The 11,576-nt window shown below is 34.7% G+C and overlaps 1 long non-coding RNA gene across 1 annotated transcript; it reads right to left on the reverse strand.

Moving 5' to 3' along the window:
* Positions 1 to 6,827: 6,827 nt before the first annotated feature.
* On the reverse strand, positions 6,828 to 8,569 carry LOC126621580 (uncharacterized). The gene is made up of 3 exons (XR_007623100.1): positions 7,914 to 8,569; positions 7,809 to 7,837; positions 6,828 to 7,063 (listed from the first exon to the last, which is right to left on the reverse strand). It is a non-coding gene; the product is annotated as an uncharacterized LOC126621580 (long non-coding RNA).
* Between the last annotated feature and the right edge of the window lie 3,007 nt (positions 8,570 to 11,576).

Consider the following 11,576-nt stretch of genomic DNA (forward strand, 5'->3'; position numbering starts at 1 on the left):
CAAAGAGCAGGGCTAAATTGTTCTCCAAATGGAATAACACCGTAGAATGAACAGTGATTTAGGCAATTTTCTTTTTTAGTATATATCAGAAATCAAAGCCCACGTATTGCTGCAGGCTTAGAAATTGCATGGAAGATTATGTTTGGAAGACATAAAAGATTGTTAGGTTAATACTATTTACATTTGTAAAGGTTTCGAAAATTTTTACACACAAAATTACCAATAGTCCACATACTAAAAATCATAGATTTGATACATGCAAAAAAGATTAGATCAACGCATACCATTTAAGTAGTTTCTATAACTTATGGTAGTACCTACTTACATAAAATTACGAACCACTGGGCTATTTACATGCAAAATATATTAGGGATATTGTTTCATTTACATTGATAAAGATGACAAAAGTTGTTCAATATCACTTCGTGATTCAAATCAGAACCACCAGTTCATGATCTTAGCTAAAATCTAGCACCCCACACCCACATTATCAAATTTGATTTATTACACAATACAAACGGAAAACAGATGAAAATTAAGATAATAGGGTATCTAAAAACTAATCTTTATATTCAATTCCAAGAATCAAACAAACAACAGAAAGAAAAATCTTGATCTTGAAGCGGGTTTTGGGTACATCTGTACACTCGGTGGCTAACAAAAACATACAAAAGCACTTTCCCCAAACCAACAAAAATAGCACTCAACCAGAAATCAGAGCTGGAACCAAGAGAATAACATTTCCAAATAAAAGAATAAATAAAAACTTGTACTAAGGAAAAATACAGAAAAGAGGAGAGAAAATAAAAATCTGAGGTTTACAACTTATTCCTTAACCATCCAAAAGCCATATCTGACCTGAGCAGCGCATCAAGGTTACTCAGATCATGCAGTCAATGGCTTTTTAAATTTATTGATTATTGATACAAATGCCCATAAAGTCAATGAACTCAAATTCCTGAAATCTAATCAGTGTTGTACTTTTATACGCCACCAGAAGTGAATTCTAAAACGGTACCAATAACAACGTCATAGGCAAAAGCTTAAACAAACAATCTCAAACTAACACAAGATTTACGTGGTTCGATGTAAAACCTACGTCCACGGGTGAAGCACGGCGAGGAAATTCACTGAAAAAACGGAGATTACAAAAGAGTTTAAACTCTCACAACCCAAATCCCACAAATTACAAACCCTAAACCAAACGAGCAGAGAACTCAAACAAACGGATAAGATTCTCCCAAATTGCTCTCTAACTCACAAACTCACAAATTGACTCTCACCAAATTGCCACACGAATGAGCCACACCAAATACACTAACCCTAAGGTCCTATTTATAGTGCACAGGACTTAGGTTACAATAAGAATCCTAACAAGAAGTAAATCCAAATCCTAATCAAATAGGTAATTAACAAAATCTCTCCACCAAGGAAACCAACTAAGAAGTCAAAATCCAAACTCAAAAAGGACACCAAAACCAAATAGGTAACACAAACCTAATTCTTTGCATCATCCTAATTTTGAGCCGTAAAACCCAACAATCAGTAGATTAAACAACATTTCGGAAACTAAGACATCAAATCTATATTTTTCTAAAAGAAAAGATGAAGTAGGGGAAACCAAATTTTACAGGACGAACTTACAATTAAATTCACTATTTCTGCCCTAAAATCAGAAAAAACCGTAGTCTCCTGAAACCTTGTAACAAATTTGAGTCAATTACATTAACCAATTTAAGTCAATTAAACAACATTTGTAGTGTATAGGGACTCGCACTTGCATAGAGGTTTTGGGAATCAGTGGCTGTTCCTTCTAGCTTTTCATTTGCCACTCAAGTTGAGAGGTGGAACCTCTGTTAGACTCAGAAGGAGCTCTATCTGTTGAGCCAGTGGTATTGCAGTCTTCTTCATTGTTGGTAATTGTCACCTGCCGACTCTTCCTTGCCTTTATGTTCCTCTTGTTCATTTGAACCTGCATTGAATTTAGGATCATAAGTGCTCATATAAACTAACTCCTGCCTCATTTTAATTTTTTTGAAAGAAATGGTAACATTCGATAATCAAGTAAATTTCATACAAACGCATAGGAGTGGAGCGTCCATTCCTAAGAATTGTACATTCAGACATGGTGATGAAATTCTGTACGTTATAACAATACTCTTTGAATCCCTTGGTATTAAGTTGATATTCAAAAATCTTTTTGCTTTTAGTTACTGATTGTTTCCAAATCGCAGCCATAATTTTTGAGAATTAATACCACATGTTATAAGTTTAGTCCCTCCAACCAACAGACTGATATCTGAGAAGGGATAAAATCATACACACATAAATCAAATTTAAAATTTTCCATCACACATAAATTCTAATTAAATAAAGTAAATATACTGTATCGTAACACAATTACAGAAGCAAGGATTTTAAAATGCCACAACATTTAACAACTACTATTCAAAATTCTTAAAAAATGAGTAGAAGACTAGCCTGTACAAAGCATTGATGAATCGCTTCCAAAATAAGATGCACAAAATATGAAAACAGCACCTATCCAAAGCGAAAAAGAGAGAAATTAGGCAAGAACAACAAAATGCAACAAACAAACAAAAAAATTGAAAACAACAAAATCTAACGATAAAATAACCAAATCCATAATCAAAAAGCAAATAAATCACACCCACCACTGACCACCTTTAGTCTTTAAAAAACTTTAAGAAGCTTGAAGCTCCCACACCTTCCCAGTAACCAAACAGACAATATAACACCCAAACCCCAAATAAAAAAAATAACCAAGAGGGAGACCAACCTTTTCCTCTCTGACTACAGTCCAAGAGACCTAGAGAACCACAGCAATGCAAATTGCTACTGCAATCATGAAAAATTAAAATTAATAAGAATCGTTCGAATCATATTACAATGCATGCCAACCCACAACATCTGATAATCAATAAATTCAACGAAATTTAAAATGAAGTTCAGCAGCTGGGACAAAAATAAAAACACAAAATACTAACTCAAGCGCCTGCACATATAAACACCACATAAAAATCACAAAAAAAAAAAACGAAAACAACCCCAGAGACACTTATGTAAAAATCCAGCATGCATATTTCTTTTAATTTCAACACAGAAACAACAAAAATTTCTGAAAAAATACCCATACGAATTCAACTTAAATCCCAAAATCCAATCCTCAAAACAAACCATAATTTCAAATACCACAAACAGCAAAGGCCAAATCAAAGCTGCAAGTCATTTTAGATCTTACCGAATAATAGAAACAATTTAATTCCCTAATTCTGAGGGAATAATCCAACAATCTGGAAAAATAAAGAGGTCTAAAACCCTCGGCCAAGATCGACCTTGAAGAACACACAATTCAGATTGGATCTCCACAACAGACAAAAACAGACAGAGATTCTTCATTTCTTGAATTTCTGAGAGAAAATTTATGATTTTCAAACAAAAATTGGTAGATCCCTTTTTTTTTACCGCCGATCATGTTCTTGGCATGATTTTTATTAATTTTTCTATAACTAACACCAACAATTAAAGAGTTGATTATAATAAGAGGGTAATAGGCCAAACAATGAAATACAAATTCAACAAATTGGGAAAAAGAAGACAGAAAGAGGAAAACCTTACACCCGATGCTATATCAGTATTGTCAGGATGCTGAAAAGTAACTGCAATCCAGGGAACAATTTAACTTATCAAAAAGAAAAACCATTGGGGTTCATAACAATGTATAGAAATTAAAAATAAAAACTGCCAACAAAATCGATCCCAATAAAAAACTGGAAATCACCAACCTCAACATGCACCGATTCTCTCAAAAGAGAGATCACCCAAATTCGAGCGAAAATCTGCCAACAAAATCAATCCCAATCGTAATAATAGTCAGACAACCAAAAAACAAATTGATGCGCAAGACAACCAAAAATGAAATAAAACGGCAAAGCAAAACTAAAAAAATCTGGAAATCACCAACCTTAATATGTACCGATCCTCTCAAAAGAGAGGCTTGAAACAAAACGGCCAAAAAGACGAAATCGATGCAACGCACGGATCGCAGCCAAAAACAGAGAAGAACAGCGAACAATGATTGCAAAAAATAAAAAATCGTGTCTCGCCGGAGATAAAATCGCGAAACAAAAAGGAAGAAATCGAGAGAAATGAGGGCACACAACGATGATGACCAAGGAGAACCCAGCTGAGCAAAAAATGGAGAAGGGTGAAGTGAAACACTCGAACGGAAGGAGAGAAAGAAACGACAGAGGACCTTTGGGCTCAATGGGTAGAACCGGGAATTCACTGCACACGTAAGAAAAAACACGGCAAAGATAAGAAAAATTCGAAGGCATTACCGCTCTTTAACTGTTCACCAACAGTGAAAAAGTGTTGGGAATAGGGAGAACTCAGTTTTAGTATATGTATAATATAATATATATGTGGCAAAAGTACCATACCACGAATATCTTTGAGTCACTCTCCTCGGCTTCGAAAACATCCTCCTGGTTGTCTGGCCTGGAAGCAAAGGACCAGGATCCTCTCCTGAGCTAAGGATGAGGATCCTCCTCGTCAATTGGTATGGATTGTTGGATGAATCTAACGGCTACAAACAAGAGTTCCTTTAAAGTTATAATAATTGTATCCGTTGGATTTTCATCCAACGGTCCACATTCCTTGATGAGGAGGATCCTCATTCTTAACTCAGGAGAGGATCCTGGTCAGAAAGGGACCAGGATCCTCTCCTGAGCTAAGGATGAGGATCCTCCTCGTCAATTGGTATGGATCGTTGGATGAATCCAACGGCTACAAACAAGGGTTCCTTTAAAGTTATAATAATTGTATCCGTTGGATTTTAATCCAACGGTCCACGTTCCTTGATGAGGAGGATCCTCATCCTTAACTCAGGAGAGGATCCTGGTCAGGAAGCAAAGGCGGAAATGCATTCATAAGCAAAATTCAAATCTTTATTGGGCCGTTCCCCGAGATCAGATCTTGCAAATTTTTCAGCTTTCAGTTTTCCAGCGACTAAAAGGGAGACGGACTAGAGAATGAGTTTATTGGGCCGTTCTCGTCACAATTACATATTCAGAATTCTTTTCGTCAATATTGTGATTTTATTTAAGTAATATCTTACACTAAATTAATTTAAACTATACCCGACACGGAAAGCTCTTGTAATTCTTTTCGTCAAATAAGTGCTTGTGCTCATGTCTGCTGTCGAATTGTGATTTTAGTGTATCTCACACAAAAGAATCTGATAATCTGGTGGATGAGCGGGAATATTGCTAACCAAGATACATGCTCTTGTAATTTAATCCCTCAACTTTTAGTTCGAATTTTCTCTACTTGACTGAGTTACTAACAAGATGCCTGTTGTTAGGTTGTGTATATATCAGAAGACGTCACAGATATCTAAGACATAGACCATTAGCAGTTCTCCTAAACTCTCCTTCCGAATCCAACAAATCTCTGAGCGATAAATGGTTGCCTCTGGGAGTTCATATCATGGAAGTTAGAAGGAGCTCCTCCAGACAAGGGTGTATTGGAAAATAGTTATTTACTAGCAAATGAGCCCGCGCGCGGGTTTACAATTCTATTTAGCCATTAACAACAATGTTTACATCTCTATTTACATATATATATGTACATCCATATTTGCAATCCTCTTTACACAAATATACTATTCAGAACTTCAGAGTTTTTTTCCCTTGCTTACAACTTGGAATAGAACTGTAATTATTGAGGTGAATTTTTTTAATTGCTATAAAATTGGATACTTTCTTCGGTCAGTTTTCTAATACATATAATAAGAAATGTCAAAAACAAATACATATACTGATCTAAAATTTTAAGTAAGCCATGAAGAGATAAATAAAAATTATGACTTACAAATGTCAAAGAAAACATATGAGGAGAAAGTACTCTTCAAATTGCTAATCTCACATTTTCCTCTAAGCTAACCACAATAAACTCTTCGACCACAATTCTTAGCATGCAAGTATGAATAAAGGTTATAATTCACATCTTATTGCAAACATAAATATACTCTCATTCTGCTGAATTGTGAACTGAGAGAAACAAATGCATAGATGTAGGAAAAGATTTATAAGATCTTTAAAAATGTATTAAAAAAAAGGGTGATCGTCCTTTTATAAATGCTTTATTAGACATCCTTTTATAAATGCTTTATTATACTTTGTACCTCATATTTTCAATACAAATTTAACTATTGGTCTCAAATCTTTCATTGGCAACCATTTTTTTTTCCAAAGGTTGTACTACAGTATTGTATTTCAAAATATCTTGCAATTTGCCAATTAGCTTTGTAAGATTTCTTTAAAATGTTTAAAAAATGTTGATAAGCACATATTGTCAATAAATTATAATCTATTTCTGTGACGGTAGCTTGGATCGCATCTTTCTTTCTACATGATTGAACGAAGAAGGAAAAAGTTAGTAACAAATAGATTATAAGTTAAAAGATTGGCGTCATGTTTGAGATTTGCTTATAAAATGACTAAAAGTTTTTTCTATCACCGAAAAGCAATTCTAACAATGTTTCACGTAAATACTAAGAAAACCCGACCAGTTAAATTTAGCTTTAAAATTATTTATTAAAAAAATTAAATTGCATTGGAGTAACGGAAGATTTATAATAGGAAACTTTAACGAAAAGCACCCGGTACTGTTCACTTTAACGAAAAACCACATTTTTACACTAAAAAGTCAATCCTGGTACTATTCATTTTCCCTTTATTTTGTTCTTATCATTAAAACTCAAAGTTTTCAAGCCTTTTTCATTAATTTTCCTTTTATAATATCCTAACTTGAAAGGCTCATTGTCCTTCAAAAAGCGATTCCGGAGACATACTTCGGCCAAACTGGGAATCCTTTGTTTCACAAACAGAAAAACACAAAAAAATATTCTTAACAAAAATAATTACCTGAGGTTCCATTCAGCGCAAACATAAGGGCCAATCTGGAGATTAACAAATAGGCCTGCTTGTTACACCAGCTTGATGAATATGACCAAATCATATCCGTCCTCAAAATAATACTGCAAATTTGAAAAACATAAAAAACCAATGAATTAGCATAAATAAACCGATATCAATTGAGCTGTCGGAGACTAAAATAAAGTCCAATTGTAAACGCTTTACAGCAAGGATCATGAGATCGATAAAAGACCAAAATATTATTTATAGCTCTCGAAAAACATGGACAAATCTACGTTTCAATCTGCTCAATCTCTTGATACAATTTGCAAGGTCTTTATTAGCTCTATTCTTTCGTATCAATTGATTTTTATCATAATATCCTGAGTTTGGTATATAATAAGATTCATGTTTTCCTATGATTTTATTTTAAAATTCCCAAGCAAGAGAATTAGTAATGGTAAAGCTAAAGTTTGGGGATCCATGTGTGGTTTGGTTTTTGATCTTCAAATGAAGGAGAAGAATTAGTCAATGTAAGTTGGTAAATATTGCATCGAGTAAAAACTTTGTTTAGCCACAAAATACTATCATGTATTCAGATGGAAGTATTGAGGATTAATTTTCATTAATAGAATTCCATATATTTGCAGACATTTTCTATATAATCCTTTTTGGCTGGTTAGTCAGATCAATGAGGGATTAAATTTAACTAAAATGGTAACACGTTTTAACTAAAATGATAACAAAATTCAATATCCTTCACTTTGAATTGGAGATTAAGTAAAAAAAATTACCCACAAATCATCTACATATTCATAATTATGCATGAAAAGTAGAAATTCTAAAAGCAAAAATTAAATCACTCACATGGCAGGTCTTCAGCAAGAATAGTATTTCTGCAAAACCCAGAATAATATTAATCAGAGAGTAACACTGAAAATAAATATAAATAAAAAAATGAAATTTTTATACCTTTAAGTTTCAAGGTTTTAACTCTGGAATCCAGGTAAAACCCAGATCAGATTTTAAAGAGTTTATCAAAATAATAATTTAATCAGAAATTAACACCGATAATTAATAAAAAACACAACAAAATTTGAAATTTTCGTACTTCAAGTTTCTGGGTTTTTACTATGAATCCAATTGAGAACTAAGGGCACAAATCGTGGAGGAGAACGCGAAGAGGGAGGAAGCAAGGGTTTCTTGTCCCCATAAAAAAAACTTTAAAACACCCCAAACGATCCCAAATTCTCAAATCCGTTCAAAGAAACTTAGCATGAAATCACAGGCACTTCACAAATCCTCTTCATATCTGCACCAAAAATAACGAAAAAGAAGTGCAATCAGCCAAGAAACAAACAAAGAAAATCAAGAATCAGAGAGAGAAATGAAAAGCGAAAAGAAAACTCCAGAGAGAACGATGGAGGCGTGAAAGGAGGAAACCAAAAGAAAGCATGCATTGACGAACAACGCGTGGAATCTGTGGAAGCAACTGGAATCCATTGGAACAACACGTGTTGACAAAATGGAAGAGTCTCTCAACAGAATGCCCCCGATGATCAACACGCAAAAGACAAAAAACAGAGCAAAACCAATAAAATAAAATAACCAGAGGCAAAGTAATGAGAGACAGCAGGCTAACCTAGAGTTTGAATTATATGAGCAATTCCACCCCAGTGGACTTTGCCCAGGACCCAGCACAAAAACAAGGCCAGCACCCTGTCAACCAAGTCCACCCCTCAATTTGACTGGTACCCAGCCCGAGCTGGGCTCTGGACTAGCCCAAAAGAGACTGAGCAAGAAGCCGGGCTGTTGGTCTGGCGTGTGCGCTTCACGGAGGCGTGGCGCGAGTGCCCGACAGGTTTTCAGAGCGCGGGCCTGCGTGACAGGCGCACTCAGTTCCCCCCCCCCCTCCCGAGTTGGCGACGTGGCTCCCTTTGTGCCGTTGGATTTCCAACGGCTAGTTTTCTAGACCGTTGGATTTCCAACGGTAAAAAAAAATTTTAATTTTACTTTTAAAATAGACCGTCGGATCAAAGATCAACAGTCCAAGTTTTTTTTCACAAAAAAGTAAAAAAAAAAGGCCTAACGGTCAGAAATATGATTGTTGGCCACGTGGCAACTCCCTGTCTCTTGGATTTGAATATTTTTCAAATCCAACGGTCCAGATTAATTAACTATATTAAAATTCATTAAAAATTATTAAAAAATACAGAAAAATTATTAAAAAATACATAAAATTTTGAAAAATGTTAAATTTTTTCCTATAAATACCTAACCCTCATCTTCCACCTTTACACCACATTTCAATATTTTCTACACTTTCTATACTATCTACATTTCAATATTTTCTACACTTTAAGAGAAAAAAATGTCTTCGTGGAAGCTCATTGAAGATATTACGTTGTGTGAATGTTGGGTTCACACTACTCATGACCCGATTACGGGTAATGAGATGGATAAGCGAGAAATGTGGAGTAAAATTACGAAAGCGTTTTGCGATGTACATGGAGAAAACGTCAGAACTAGTCAAGGTCTTCAAGGTCGTTGGAAAAAACTCAACGCATCCTTTACTTGTTGGAAAAACGTCATCTCTCATGCTTCCGGTAACCTCTGTAATGGAACAAGTTTAGCGGATCAGGTGACAATATTTGTATTTATTTATATGCATTCCACCCACATCAATATTTTGATTTATTTAATTTCGTATGTAATTTTTATATGCATTCCACCCGCATCAAAATTTTAATTTATTTAATTTCTTATGTAATTTTTATTTAATTTCTTATGTCATTTTTTTGTAATTTATATGCATTCCACCCGTATCAATATTTTGAATTTATTTATTTGTGTTACACCCACATTTTTTAACACTATGTTTTCCCACATTTTTATAGACACTACAAGCTCAAGCATTCTACAATTCAAAGAACGGGAACAAATCATTCACTAGATGGGAATGTTGGCAAATTGTCAAAGATTGCCCTAAATACAAAATTGTGGCAACTGGTCCAGAAGTTGTCATGCACGGTATGGGTCTACATAGTTCTCTAGAACCAGACATGGCCGAACAAGAAGCCGACACATTTCAAGACACGGAAGGGACGCCTGAACAAGTGCCCGAGACCCAACCGACTCGTCAGTCCTTCAGGCCCGTAGGTAAAAAGGCGTCAAAAAAAAAAAGGTAGTTCTTCCAAGAATGACTACACTAAATATATGGAGGAACTTGCTCGCCAAGGTGAACTGAACATGGCACGAGAAAAGATTAGAGATGAGGAAAAAGTTGCTGCTATGGCAGCAATATTAGCAGCTACTGAGGCCCGTGATGCGGCGGCTGAGAGACAAAGAGAAGTAATTAATCAAGAGAACGAGCTGGTTAGAGAAGCACTTCATCGAGAAAATGAATTGCTTCGAGAAGAAATGATGGCTCAAGCAGATCGTGACACTATGAGCAAGTCTCTAGTAGGACTGTCTTCGAATTCTAAATACTTTTGGACATCGGAAAAAAGAGATGTCATGCGAATGAGGCGTGCAAGAGATGCGGAAACAAGTCAAGGGGGTTCTAGCTACTTTTGTGACAACCAAGATCCTAGCACCACATATCCTAACTCGAGAGATTTTGTATAATTTTTATGTATTTTTTATGTTTTTTCTTTCTTTTATCTTTTGAACTTTATTTAATTTGTTATGTAATTTCTTATGTTTTTTTCTTTTTTTAGGTTTGAACTTTATTTAATTTCTTATGTAATTTTTATGTTATTTCTTATTTATTTTTAAAACTTTATTTATTTTTATTTAATTTATTATGCAATTTTAATGTAATTCTTTATTTATTTTTAAAACTTTATTTCTTTTGTACTTTATTTAAACACATGAAATAAGATTACATAAACTCACTAAATAAATTTAAAAACAAAACACACTACATAGAATTACATAAACTCACCAAATAAATAGAATTACATAAACTCACTAAATAAACTTAAAAACAAAACACACTACATAGAATTACATAAACTCACCAAATAAATAGAATTACATAAACTCACCAAATAAACTTAAAAACAAAACACACTACATAGAATTACATAAACTTAAAAAAAAATACAATTTATTCTTCAACCACAAGCCTCATTCTAATTATCTTTGGCTTCATGCAATCCCCACTGGTGCTCAATCAAGTCATTCTGGCGGGTTACGTGCCAGTATGGCTTTTGCACATTAGTGTACCGTTGAATGATCAATTCATTGTAACGTCCATCGCGTTCCAACGGCTCGTGTTGCACTGGATCTTCGGTCCCATCATGAGCACAATAGATACGTGTTCTTGAGTTGTTCATCGGATCCGGCTCATATTCATCGACGGCATCATAATCATACTCATCTTCAACAATCATGTTGTGGAGAATAATACACATCATCATGATGGATCGAAGAGCCTCGACATCAAACATTCTAGCTGCAGCCTGATAATCGCCCAACGAGCTTGCAGGATACCAAAACAACGCTCGACATCTTTCCTACACCCTTCTTGACATTTTGCAAAGTGTTTTTCCTTTTCAGTCTGTGGATGTGGCACTGTTTTGACAAATGTTGACCACCTTGGGTAAATGCCATCTGCAAGGTAGTATGATC

This window comes from Malus sylvestris, chromosome 5, assembly GCF_916048215.2.
Source record: "Malus sylvestris chromosome 5, drMalSylv7.2, whole genome shotgun sequence".
Classification (NCBI taxonomy): domain Eukaryota; kingdom Viridiplantae; phylum Streptophyta; class Magnoliopsida; order Rosales; family Rosaceae; genus Malus; species Malus sylvestris.